The sequence below is a fragment of the Tuber melanosporum genome, assembly GCF_000151645.1.
Source record: "Tuber melanosporum whole genome shotgun sequence assembly, scaffold_132, strain Mel28".
NCBI classification, from domain to species: domain Eukaryota; kingdom Fungi; phylum Ascomycota; class Pezizomycetes; order Pezizales; family Tuberaceae; genus Tuber; species Tuber melanosporum.
In genome coordinates, this window is record NW_003298789.1 from 122,476 (window position 1) to 136,838 (window position 14,363).

Consider the following 14,363-nt stretch of genomic DNA (forward strand, 5'->3'; position numbering starts at 1 on the left):
CCGCAAAGTGTCTATCCTATTTGGGGGCTCTGGAAGGAAAATTCTCAGAGAGGGACGGACGACAATCTTGCTTGCACTGCATGTCCTATTCGACAAGCCCGGCTGCATAGGAGAGGCAGAAACTGTTCCGTTCTGACGGTTATCCCACCCATGACCATGACTTCGGCTGGCTATGGCAAGTCGCACCGTCCATAAGCGAGCGAATAGGTTAAAATGGTGGAGGAGACCGGAAGCGATAAGTTTTCGTCCGGCCAATACAAGTAGAGTACAGTTACAGCAGGGGATCGAGATACTCGAATCATAGGGTCGGATGCGCCGGCAGATGATGTGATAGGGTTCACGGGTCGCTGTGCAGTATGATACAAGTACTATCGTAGCACAAACAGTGAACATGGGTTGGTGATGCCGCCCTCACGTACAGTTAGGTGGCTGGTAGGAAGCCGCTGCTGTGGGAAGTGGTATATACAAGCACTCGAGTACAGCCGCATTCGCAAAGTTCTCATACCCTCCCTTGCACCTCAAGAACTATACCAATTGACAACAAGAGAATAAGGAGAGTCTGCTAGATTCCTGTTTTCAGATATGCCTCTAGGGGTATTGAAAGATATTATCACGATTTGTTTTGTTAAGTTATAGGAGGGGAGGGGTGGCGGAGCGCTCCCAAGGGCTGGGGGTACCGGTACTCTGAAGGGTATGAGAAATTTACGAATGCGGTGTTACTCGAGTACTCGAGATACTGGCGCTGGGGTAGATACCAGCACCAGCTTAATCGAGGTTCGTATTGCCGCTTTTGAGTAAAGTGCCGGTACAAGTACAGAGCGTAACAGGACAATGTCGCGGACAGGATAATGTCGCATGCACGATGGGGTAAGATATGAATAATAATTATCATGATGGGAAAGTTTCTTGTTCCATAACACTATTGATGACCTGTCCTCATTTCCTACCATGACCACCGCTACCCTTTCTGCTGCTCAGATTACTGCTCCTTTTATGACCTGCAGATGTACCATGATTTTTTCTCTCTTTTTCCTCCTCTCTCTCGTCCCGTTTTCTTTTCTCAGCTTGTATGTACTGTCCGGTACATAAGGTAGACTTTCCTGCCGTAGGATCAGAGATAATTCTTCCATCTCTTCCAGTACCCGTAAGTCTTTCAAGCTCTGCCCTCACACCTTGCAGTTCTGATATCGCAGTCACTGCTTTTACTCGTGACCTATCTGCTTCAGCAGATAGATCATTTAGCGTCGTATGTAGGTTTTTGAGAAATGGAACTGGAGGATTATTGTGGCATTGAATTTCTCGATCGAGTGAGTTGATAGTATTAGCTGCACGTTCCTGGAGAGAAAGAGTTGTGGTATGAGTAGGATCGTAATCAATAGGTTGAGGAGTTGGTGTTAAATCAGATTGGCAATGAGATGGAAGTCAGGCTTTAACCAGCTCACGGTCAATAGGATAGATACTGGTTTTTTGAAAAGCAGTTACGGGCAGACAGGAGGGTGAGAAGAAGGTTTTTTGACGAGCTGGATGAAGGAATGTAAGAGAGTTGTGTTTTCCAATACCAGTTACACCGGTATTAATTAGGCTGGCAATCTCTAGAGAATAAAAATGCTGTAAGGTCGAAAAAATACCAACATCGAGTGGTTGTAAAATATGCGTAGCATGGGCTGGAAGACAGTGAACAAGAATCATATGATCCCAGCAGAACTCCAATGTATCCAGTCTCATATGTGCTTTAAGACCATCAACTAGAAGTAGTCTCCAATTACCATTTGCCCGCTCTCTTGTTGAGAGTTCAAAAATCTGTATTATCCAGTCATGATAAAGGTTACCATCAATCCATCCATTCTGGGAATGGCCGTAGCTATAGTCCTCCAATGCAGGTACAATGAGTTCTGAATCGAGTGCTGAAAAACATCCCTTCTGAAAGGTAAGTGCTTTGAAAATAACGCATGGCCGTCCCACCCATCCATCAGCTCCAATGCACTCTAAGACAGTAATTAACTCTCTATTACCATCCTGTGTTGCTTTTGCCATTGCCGATGAACATGTATGAGGGTCCTTTCGTACTACTACTCAGGCAGAATTTCCAACTCCAATAAGAAATCCCTTTTCATCCAAATTGTAGAGATTCTCTGATACAATATTGGTAAATTCAAATGCCGTAGATAACTAATATTATCTTAGTTTTTTCTTAAAATTGTTAAAGATAAATATAAAATACTACTTACCTCGTCAAAGAAGTTATCTATAGTACGGCCTTGTTCGGGGGTATTCAGTAGAGCTCTTGCATGGTTTATATGACCGCTCCATTTACTTTCACAATTATGCCTCTTTAACATGCTCGCTATCCAGTGCTTGCCAACTGTGGCAGTTGAGGTTTCAGTTTTACGACATAAAACACAGTTTCCCCAGGCTCGTAATGTGGTAGTTGTAACAGGGAAGTTCATCTTCGCTAACCATTCACATTTTTCAAGCAGCTGAGCTTCTTCCTGGACTTTTACTATATTAGCATTATAATGTATTTTATTTCAGTATCAAAGAAATATATACACGATAAATTCTGTCTCAATTCACACTCCTTGATCCAAGATTTATTGACTCCTCGTGCTCGGCGTTGAAGCATTCTTGGATTAACATTGTACGCGAGTGTACATGCTCGGAGTGACGTAAAGACCTCAGGATGCTCTTCAACTGCCTTCAAGGCTGTCTCAATTCGCTTCTCTTTCTCAAATACCTCCTTCTTTAAGACCATATTCAATTCAACTAAAGAATCTTGATAGAAGAAATCAAAGAAAGTTCAAGGAATAGGGCTGTTGTTGTTGTTGTTGTTGGTTGGATCTATCGGAAAGTGTCACGTCATTGTGATACTACTAGTGCTGCAAGCATGTACTAGTATAATCTGCAAAATTCTTATTGGTTGCTTCAGGTTCTTACTAATTTAATCACAATATTTTTGTCCAGGGCGACATTGTCCTGTCATGCTCTGTACTTCTCTAGTTCACAGCCGAATTGTACAGGTACTATACTGCACAGTATTAATATTGTAACCCCAAGGCACAGCCTACGGCTTGTTAGTTTAAAGAGGGTATGATAATGTAAAGTTACCAGTGCAGTCGGCTACCTCACTACGGATACCCCGTGTCTTGGTTGGCAGGGCGAATGACTCCGGCCATGGCGCAGGATGGGGGGACGACTTCATCATAGCCCTGCCCTGGACTCTTGCCCTGCCTGTCTAATCCAAGACCTTTTTTCCCTCTTCCCTTTCTTTCTCTTCCCTTTCAGATATCATACTCATACGAGTACAAGTATCATACTTAGTCTAGTTCGTGAACCGGTATATTGTGAAAGCGCTCATGGAGATATGAATGCTTATCGAAGGGCATTTCCCGAATTTTTCATCTATTGTGATGGAGAGGCGATAATATCATACAGTCTCTTCCGGTGTTGCGAGATTCCCCAGTTGCGAGAGTGGCGCTGCTACTTACTGTTTTGGTGGCCAGGACTAGTTAGTTATCAGCACATGTGCTCCACCTTCTCTTCACTCAACACCATCATCATGAAACACAAACAACATCAACAAGACAACACATCCGGAGCAACAACACATTTCATCCCTCCTTGCTTAGTGGACAAGAAGGTAATTAAGAGGAAGAAGAAGAAAAAATAAAAGAAAATAAAAGTAATTCCAAATTAATACCTTACAAAAAGGCCAACAAGCTAATAAAATCTAATTGATCATTGTCTGATTCAGACCATCATGTTCAGCTACATGTCCAATACTCTCATTAATGTCCATGGACTCATCGGCCTTCTCATCATTCTCACCCAAATCACTATCGTCAGTTACCTCTAATTCTTCTTTAACGAACTCCACTAACTTATTATCTAACAAGGCAATCTTATCTGCTACTCCATTAATCTTGACTTCAACTTCCTCAATTTTCTAGTACAAGACTTCATGGCAGAGTCCAATTTGAGATCGAGGATTCTGTTCTTTCTCCGCCATTTTTTGTTTCAGTTCCTGAAGTTGGTCCTGTAGGTTGTCTTTTTTACTTTAAATGACTTACTCTCTTTTGTCGTATTTTTTTATACTCTTCACTAATAATATCTTTCCTCCAATATCACAGATCACCTGCTGTCGCAAAGGCTTGTCTATGGGTGGGAATTTTCTTCTGTGCACATAGCTGGCCACTAGCTTTTCGTTTCCGTTCTTGAGATTTTTGCTGAAGTTGTACCTTCTCTGTTAGATGAATCATTATATGGACAAACTGTGCAGAATGAATCAACTTGGTAAGCTTGGACTTATGGATTCGAATCTTGAATGGACTAAGAGAGGGATTGCAAGCTAATTGGAATAGGTTATCGCTTAATCGTTTCAGTGAGTTTGGAGTTGTTGGTGTTGCTGGAATCCCAGGTGATGGAATACGTAATGGGAGGGTTTGAGGTCATTGCGCTCAGTTTCAAAGAAGGAGACTTGAGTTGTTGGTTGATGATGGGATAGCTTGAGATTCCAGGATATGAATTGGTTGAGATTAGGATGAGATGGACTGTACGGGGAAGGGACTCTGATATGTTGGCTTCTTCAATTTCGGATTAGGCGGGTCATTGTACATGACTTTAGGATCGGTATGCTTTACTGGGTCATATGCGAGTATCTTTTGAAGTGCTATATATCTGTCGAGTGGGTTGATACCAGTTATTGCAAAAGCTGATATAACATTTTGTACTGTAAAGGCTTTTTCTGGTGCCTCTGACAGAAACTCTCAGAAGTTGGCTTTTGATATTCCATAGTGTCCATACCGAAATTATTATTCTAGAACCTGAGCATAATAGTTCTTGTATGGTCCGAAGATTTCAACATCTAGTTGTTGAAGGAGATTTGTACTATGTGCAGGTAGACAAAATGCGATAATATGATTATCAATGCAGTACTGTAGGAATCCATGCGATATGTGTGATTCAGGACCATCAAATATAATCATCTGATACTGGCCATTTGCTTTCTTTGCTAATAGGCTTTCTGAACCAAAGAGATACTTTAGGTAACTCAATTCTATCTTATTATCTGTCCAACCATTTGGAGAATGGCTACAAAGAACATCTCCTGGAAAAGATAGAGTTGGATTGAACCATTCAACTCTGAATTCCTCTACCTTGTAGGTAATCATTAGACTAAGATTTCCTCTATCAGCACATATGGCTTCAATTACTGTTGCCATTTCTCAGTTTGCATCTATTGTACATATTAGCAGAGTGAAAATATTATTATACATTTGTTGATATACTAAAAGATCTTAATGCTCCATTAAGCTGTAATTCTCTAATATCAACTACAACCTTTTCTGAATGGGATGCACCCATAAGAAATCTGATTTCATCGAAGTTGTATAGATTTTCTGGATGTACATTATGGCAGTTTATAAGTTCCGTTAACTTAATTAATTGTATTAGTTTTAAGTCATAAACAAATATTATAAATAAAATCAAAATAACTTACACAATCAAAGTACATATTAAGTACAATTGGATTATTTGCCTGAACAGCATGGTAATTCTTGATCTGCTTACTGAATGCACTTGTCAACTGGTCATGGCATTTAATAAAATTATAAACCTAATGCATTCTAATAATTCCTTCACGCTCTCTTAATTGTAGTAAACCTTGTGTCATATCCCTTACCACTCCATGTCACGCAGGCTGAAGCCATGAGCTCAACAAGCTACATATATTCGGAATAGCTTTCTCCTCACCTACTGTTAACTTACACTTTTTTTCTATACTCTCTTTCCTACTTCCATGACCTCTGATTACATGGCACAAGGTTGAATATGCAATACTACAAGCTTCAGCAATCATCTTCCGATTCGGAGTAAGGCCATCATGCAGTTCTCTCTCGATCCAGGTTATCACCATATTTTTTTTTTCATCAAGACTAAAGGTTTCTGCAAGCCGCAGTGGTTTTGAAAGAACTGGCATTATATATTCCAGTAAAACGCAAGATAGGGGATATGGTAGAATAGGAATTCAAAATACTTCCCTCAAAAGTGTGGTCACTGCAATCTACTCTACTATACCACTATATTATGGTACTTGGATCCTATGCCATCATTTGTCATACTTAAACTTTTGTCTTGAGGTCATCTGTTCGGTTATAGGTTTAGTGTGGTCTTGGGATTATGTAACCTCCTACATTTCTGCAGTCACTCTCGTGACTCCGGAATCTCGCAATGCCAGAAGTGACTGTAAGGCAGTTGTCAAAGATGACCTCGTTAGCGTTAATAGCTTTACTACCTATTTTCATAATTTTACAGAGGGTCAGGCCTGACGCGGATTTTTTGAATGGGATGAAGAATAGGGAGAGAGGCTTTCACTGGGTTTCTTGATTGTGGAGAGGGGAGTCCTGCACGCTGAGTTGATGAGATTTAGCTAGAATTGTATCATTTATTTGTTAGGAATTGGGTGAGCTACAACAATGAGTACAGCGATCTCCCTACAATCTTACAAATGACTAACTTCATTACTAATAATGCAAAGAGCTAGGAAAAAAACAAACGACCACCCAAAGAAATCCCTCCACTATACCATTGAGATACAAGAATGGGACAGGAGGAAAGGTAAAAAGGAAAAGAAAAAAAAGCAAACTCAGACTTTTTATACCAAGTCAGTATGGGCATTCGGGGTAGCAAGGTAAAATTGTAAAAGCTGCAGACAGGGCACTTTTAGTAAGAAGAAAACAAATAACAAGTGATGAGAAGCATGTTATAGAGCTGGCCTCAACCCTCAAGACCTCACAATTAGTAGCACAGGCAATTACCTTTGAAAAGGCCTAGGTCCTGCAATCTATACTTTTAAACAAGTGCTGGGGGTAGGTATCTCCGTCTGTATCTTCCTTGAATTTTTCCAGTTCATCGGTAGTTGCATGGCTAATCCACGAGAGCAACCTACGAAAATCAGATTCCTGTTTCGGGTTCTAGTACAAGCGGCTGTTGGTGATGGTGGTCGCACGGGCATTCATCGCATATACAAGTTGTTTGTATTCTAATGGTAGTCTCTGTTAGAAATATAAATAGTGCAATCGCAGAACACCCAAATACATAACTCTGCCCCAAATACACAGTCCCTAATAAATAGCTTGTAACGCTGAGTTACTACGAAGGTACAGCCCCTAAGTTTTGAATATTCTGCTAGCAGGGGTGTTATGTGGGCAGGGATTATAGTAGTAAACTGTAAGTAGAAGGAGGGTGGGTTGAAGTCTTGGAATGGGGGATGAAAGGTTTTTCATGAGAGTAATTTTTTTCGTATGATACTTCACAATTAATTATCAACCAATATGCCGCACTTGACCCAGGACCAAAGACGTGACTGCCAGCTCCTACGCTCAATAGGCTGGAGGTATAAGCAAATTCAGGAAAAAACAGGCTTTTCCCAACACCAGATTCAGTATGCATGCACATCGCCAGCAACACCAACCAAGAAACCAGGTTGCCCTCCTACTCTTACCCAAGCACAGATTGAAGACCTTATCGGATATGTGTGTATGTCAGCCAGGAATAGACGGCTTTCTTTTCAACAATTGGCTGAGGAGTTGGATTTGGGGGTAGGAAAGAAAGCAATACGGGCAGCACTCATTAAGGAGGGGTTTCACTGACGGCTGGCGATGAGAAAACCACCAATCTCTGAACAAAACCGTGTAATAAGACTCAACTGGGCTCAGGAGCATCTTCACTGGACACAGGCAGAGTGGAATTCCATACTGTGGACCGACGAAACATGGATTACGGGTGGAAGGCATACACACACTTGGGTTACACGGAGAGCAGGAGAAGAGTGGGACCCTACTTGTATTGTTGAAAGACATCAGAGAAAGAAAGGATGGATGTTCTGGGGATGTTTTCATGGTAGCACACAAGGTTCCGGAATATTTTAGGAAAAGGATTGGGGTCCGATCAATTCAGAAACCTACTGCGCACATACAGTACCTGTTATTCATGGGTACATTGAGCTCTGTCATCAAGATGGGATAGATTTGAGACTCATGCAGGATGGGGCACCGGGACATTCAGCAGGCAATACCTCTCTGAAGTTAAGAGAGAGAGGAATCGAGGTTATTTTCTGGCCGGCATTCTCACCTGACTTAAACCCTATCGAAAAAGTATGGCATATCATGAAGAATTATCTCCAAGATAACTATCCAGAGACTATGTCGTATGACAGATTGAGAGTAGCTGTCAAGACCGCATGGAATAATGTGGGAGAGCACGAGTTCCTAGAGCTTATTGAAAGTATGCCTGCTAGATGTCAGGCCGTTATTGATGCCAACGGCCTTTTCACCAAGTATTAAACACTCCCGGGGTTTCCTTCATCCCTTTCCCAACACAGCTATGGCCAAACACCACTCTCATCTTGAGGACACAGAGTGAGAGATCACAGTAGCTATAGAGTAGGAAAGATGAAGAGCCGGGAGAGCAGGGGACTGGAGAGGAGTGGGAGCTTTGAACTGAGGAGGGTTGGGAGCTGTGGGCCAGGGAGGATTGGGAGCTGTGGGTCGGAGATGATGGGAGCAGGGAGAGCTGGAGAGTCGTAGATAAGGGAAGCTGGAAAGCTGTGCACTGTAGAAGCTGACAACTGGGGACGATGGAGACTGGGGAAGCTAGAAACCGCGGAAGCTATGGACTGGGGAAGCTGTGGACCGGGGAAGCCGGAGACTGGGGAAGCTAAAGACCAGGGAAGCTGATAACCGAGGAACATGGGGAAGCTGGCAACCGGGAAAGGTGGAGAAGCTGGTGACCGGGGGAGATGTGGATGGGGGAAGCTGGAGACCGGGGGAGATGTGGATGGGGGAAGCTGGAGATTGGGGAATATGGGTAAGCTGGAGACCGGGAGAGATGGAGACTGGGGAAGCTGGTGAGTGGGGGAGATGGGAGAACGATAGTTAGAGGCTATCCAATGCTGAAGTTTGTCTTTCCTTTATTAGTTATCATATTTCTAAACGCACAGGGGGATGTACCTGGGAGGACCCTGTATACACAGAAGTACTGTGGAAGGACAGGAGGATGTGGTTGTTGTTTTTTATATATATCCTGTCATTACCATTTTTTAGTTAGATGGTCATCCTTGAGGTTGTTTATGAGACGAAGAGTTTTCATGTTCTGGGCATTTCTCACTTACCTTACTTCAAGTTTGCGGGTGATTTATGGCTGTAGGGAACTGGAAGTCTAAAGGATCGGAGGACCAGGAGGCATAGTCGGCAGAGGAGTTGGAAATATTTGATCCATTAAAGCGGTTGTAAACTTGGATATCTGAAGGGAGTAGAAGAGAGTGTCAGTATCAGGCAATAGGATTGCCGCAGATCATGAAAATCGCGTTGTGTTCCACACTACTGTAGCCCTAAGCGACCTTTCCCCATTCATCACCTTAATCCCTGCTAGTGGAATACCCCCTGCTAGCAAAATATTCAAAACTTAGGCGCTGTACCTTCGTAGGATATAGTCAATCTGGACTGAGCCAGGAGGGAACTATGTATTTAAAGGCCTTGTGTGTTTGTGTGTCTCATAATTGTAGCAGGGGATCCAAAGGAAATAGAAAGCATACCGAGAAGTGATTTGGCCTCTAACCACGATAAACCGTACAGAGTAGAAAAGGTAGTATCATGATTGTATTCAATCAGGTGATTTCTAAACAGGCAAACGTCCAAACAAACATCACCAGAGTGGGCTCTGCGATTTCCAGAATCTATTATAGAATGATCTTTATCGTCCATTTCTTGCTCCCTCCGGCGATAGGTGGCGAAAAACCGCTTCCTAATGTCGACAGCAGTGTCCGTAAGCAGGCGCAAAATCATAAGTTCTTTGGCTTGGTCTTCAACCCTGTTCTGTAATGCTTTTGCCTTGTGTTTTTCATCATCAACCATGTTCTGTAATGCTTTTGCCTTGTGTTTTTCATCATCAACCATGTTCCGTAATGCTTTTGCCTTGTGTTTTTCATCATCAACCATGTTCCGTAATGCTTTTGCCTTGTGTTCTTCATCATCAACCTTATTCTGTAGCGCAAGAATATCGTTTTCCATTTTTCGGATTGACCGGAGTAGCGAACGACCAGGTTTATTTGCGTAAGCGGTCTGATTTGCTGGTGTTCCCATTCGCATCCGAGAGATTGATCGAACTCCGGTATTTAAAGATCTCCTGACTCTGAAGAGCTCTCTTCTTTGATCTGCACTCCCATTAATCTCGGTATAGACAAGCCCGGTTACCATCTAGACAATTGATAAATAGTTAGTAGACAACAATATTTAAGGGCTAGAGTCAAATACTGATCCTACCTTTGCTCGAAGGGGGTACAGTCGGTGCTCGAGTAGTTTGAATATTTATAAAGATAAATAGAAAGAGAGTTTGGGGGACCATTTGTCCCGAGAAGAATAGTTGAAATAAGGGGTGATGCTTTTTGTGGGAAAGCAGTAGCAACAGACCAGCGTGATGAGATAAGGGAAGACTATAGGAGGGAATGAGGCAGGATAGACCGTTGGCGGGTTTCCTGTAGTGATGGTGGGGGTGGAAGACCAAGGGAGAGAAAAAAGACCAAGAATGATGACTCGCGGACACAATAGTCTGGGGAGCTGCAGAGCTGGGGGCCAAGAGAAGAGGTTCGAGATGGAGAAAGAGGTAGATCTACTGTATGCTAGACAAGGAGGCGATGGGTGGTGTTAATGTAGTGAGAGAAGGATGAGCAGATGGTTGAAGGGTAAACAGAGAGGTAAATAAAGAGAACAATTCTCTCAAGCACCGTGCCAAGACCCCTTTTTGTATAGTCACATGAGGTATGAGCTTGGCACAAAAAGTCATGAGTATGATATTTGTACGAGGCTATCTGTAAAATTTGCTAACACTTCCCCATTTTACACCAAAATTATCCACTTTCACTCTGCAAACTCTCAGCCTTTTCACTGGGTAAAAAAATTTAAAATTTGGTAGAGACTTTGGAGCCATCTAGGTATTATCATTTGTAAGTGATGAGCCTGGTCAGTTAATGTCTATAGTGTAGTGCTGGAATAAATAGTGGTAAGAAAAAGATACTTCTAATTTTATATAGGTTTCCCATACAAAAGATATATTGCAACTGCCTTTAATCTGGCCCCTTAGCTCTCAGTCCTCAAGGTGTGGTGGGAAAATTGTGATGACTTTTATCCAGAAATTTTGCACAATTGCCTGCACTATGGAATTGATTTTATTAATTCTCCATTGCTTTTGGACGGGTTGAGCATTATTAAAATCAGCCATTTTTGGTGGAAAATGGGGAAGTGTCAGCGAATTTTGCAGATAGCCTCATACAGTTCAGTAATAAAAGTGATCGTTGTCATACTTGTCAACCACCTCACCTGCTCACCACCTCATAACAACAACCTTCTGATATTAAATCAGATGTATTTAGAATTACAGATTTTTTTTTTATAGAATAGATTGAATAAGAAGATTAAATACAATATGGGTGCATTTCAGGGAAAATGGTAAAATTTTCAGATAGTAACAAATCAGGTTCTATAGTCCTGAGCCTTAAATACTATGTAGAGAATCTTCTAAGTATCTTGAAATATATTTAATGTAAAGATTTGAGTAATATTTAACCCGTAATGATTATTTTGAAAATCTGTCTTAAATTCTTTTTTTATATACAGTGATAGTCCACCTTGAAATCTATCAGTCATTTAAATTTGAAATATTTTTAAGAATAGAATCTGGAGTTATTGTATAGTTTATTTAATATATCTATGGCTTCATTATTCAATACACATTATAAACCTATATGAAGAATAATAAATGCAACATAAGTGAAGATAAGGGTATAGGAAGAAAGGTTGTAAGAAGATATTTGGTGATATTTGGTAATTTTGAGAGAGTTGTATAATTATTATAGTGAAATAAGGGCTCAAAAGAGAAAACTAAGTCTTGTAGATACACCTAGTAATAAAGAATACTCAGCTCTTAAGACATACCTCAAAGCCTTAAAAGGAATTCAAAACTATCACATTTTCCACTTTACCTCCTTAAATGCTGATATAGTAGAGGCAAAATAGCTACCCCAGAATGAGTGGACAAAACATGATTTATGAAACAAAAACTTTCTTTTAGTTAATTTCTTGGCTATTGGACCCAATGGCCTTCAAGCTACTGGTGTGAATTCAGAGAGACACTATGACCTTTGGAATAAATATTCTATCTATGTACTATCTGAGTACAAAGATCAATAGTACTACTCGAAACCTCAAGATGAGCAAATTTCTGCAGTGTATGAAAAGAATAATACAATGGCATTAAATGCCAATGAGGCCAAAAGGGATCTGGCTCAGGAAGCAGACAAAAGTGAGAGTTTTACTAATAAATTAACAGATTCCCTAACTCCAATTCCTGCAAAGCAAAAATGTGTTCATTCCCTAAGCTCAAAAAATAAGCGCCAAGCTTTTGATTAATCTTATAACCTCTATTAATTCTTATTACTCAGCTCTTATAACTTCTGTTAATGTATATTATTAGTTTATAATCTTTATCTGATCTATTAAGCTTGACTAAAATACAAAATATTTGCATAAAATTAAACAAAATACTAAAGCGATTATTATACTTTAGTCTCAGACTATATATGCTGTAGATAGTTGTGCTATTTCAATTACTGTATCAAAAATACATTTTTTCCTTTTTCTCAAAAGTCTCCTGGTTGCTATGCAAACTAAAACTACATCTAGTTCAATACAACTAAAATGCAAGTTTTCTTATTTTCCCTGCAATGCACCCATATATCAATTTAATATTTAGTATACCACCCTTTTGCCTTAATGACAGCCTTAATCCTCCTAGGAATACCCTCAACCAACTTTTCAAACAAAGAGTCTGGTATCAACTCCCAGCAATGAATAAGAGCTTCCTCTATAAGTGGCTTTACCTTGTCTGCTGATCTAGTATCTGCAGCCAAGTAAGTATAATGTTCATGGTAAAGCTTCTTGAAGTATACACAAATATGTTCAATGGGATTGAGATCTGGTGAATATGGGGGCCAATCCTCCAAAACCTCCACCTTATTCTCCTCCTACCATGCTATTGTAAGTCTAGCAGTATGTACCTTAGCATTGTCTTGCATAAAGATTGGCCTAATATTCTTTTCTTCCAATTCCTTTAAAAAATCAAGTAAAGAAAAGTCCAAAGTCCTACCATATACTCTTGCATTCACTCTACCCCCATCCACAACCCTCATACCATTACAGGTTTCCTTCAATCTACCAGTAAAACAGGCTCATACTTTCTGCTTGATTCCACCAGACTTCTTCCCTCCCTTCACACACTCTGGTAGTCATCTTTCCTTGGATGTTCTGAAGACTCATTGAACTGCTGGATCTGCAGATTTCTCAATACTACATTCATCACTTCAGACCACCCTCCTCCATTGATCAATTGTCCAACCCCTCTGCCCTATGCACTATTCATATCTCTTTCTTGCCAGACCCGCTATTAACCTTGACCTCTCAGCTTTTATTTGCTTATAAATCTCATATTCTGCTAGTCTTTTTTTAATTATCTGGGCAAAAGCTTGGAGGACAAAATCATGGCAAAGCTGCCAATGATGTATTTCTCTATTATGCCTAAAGGCAATAACTAAATGACGGGTACTATGAGGGAAAATCTTTTAGACTCGACCAGTTCTGGTTAGGACTAAAACTGACCCTGTTTTCTTATATCATTGGTATGCAGAAGCCAGTATAGAAGCTGGTATTTCTACTCAGCATGATATCTTGGCAAAATGTGTCCCAACTTCCCTCATTTCAATTACTCTCTAATACGTTAACTCAAGACATTCCATTCTTCCTAATCTTCCAGTATAAAATTTTTTTCGTTATGGTATGAGGCAGCACTATTATTGTAGTTTTGTTATTGCTATATGATCAGTTACATTGCCAATGATGACTTTATTCTAAGAACTATATCAACAACAAAACAACCATTTTCTCAACAATGATAAGAAAAAAAACTCTCTTTTAGATAGAATACAGAGAAGAGAAGTTAATACCTTAATAATGAGTCTGTAAGCCATTTTGCTTTCTACATTCTCTAAGCCTTTGAGGCATACTATCAATCAGCTCATTCCAATCAGAAGGTTTTAGGCTTCTTACAAGCCTTATATTAGGTATAACTCTTACTAGCAAATGTACTCTGAATTGTGTGAGGTGCAATACACAATCCAGCTTCCTGTCCAAATTGCCTCCAAGATACTCTTCTTCTCTCCCAATTCCTTCTCAACATAAGTCCAATATCTTATTTGTTGAGCTTATGTGGTCGCTCAGTTTTCATATTCTGCCAGCACTGTTTCTGGGGGCTCTTGC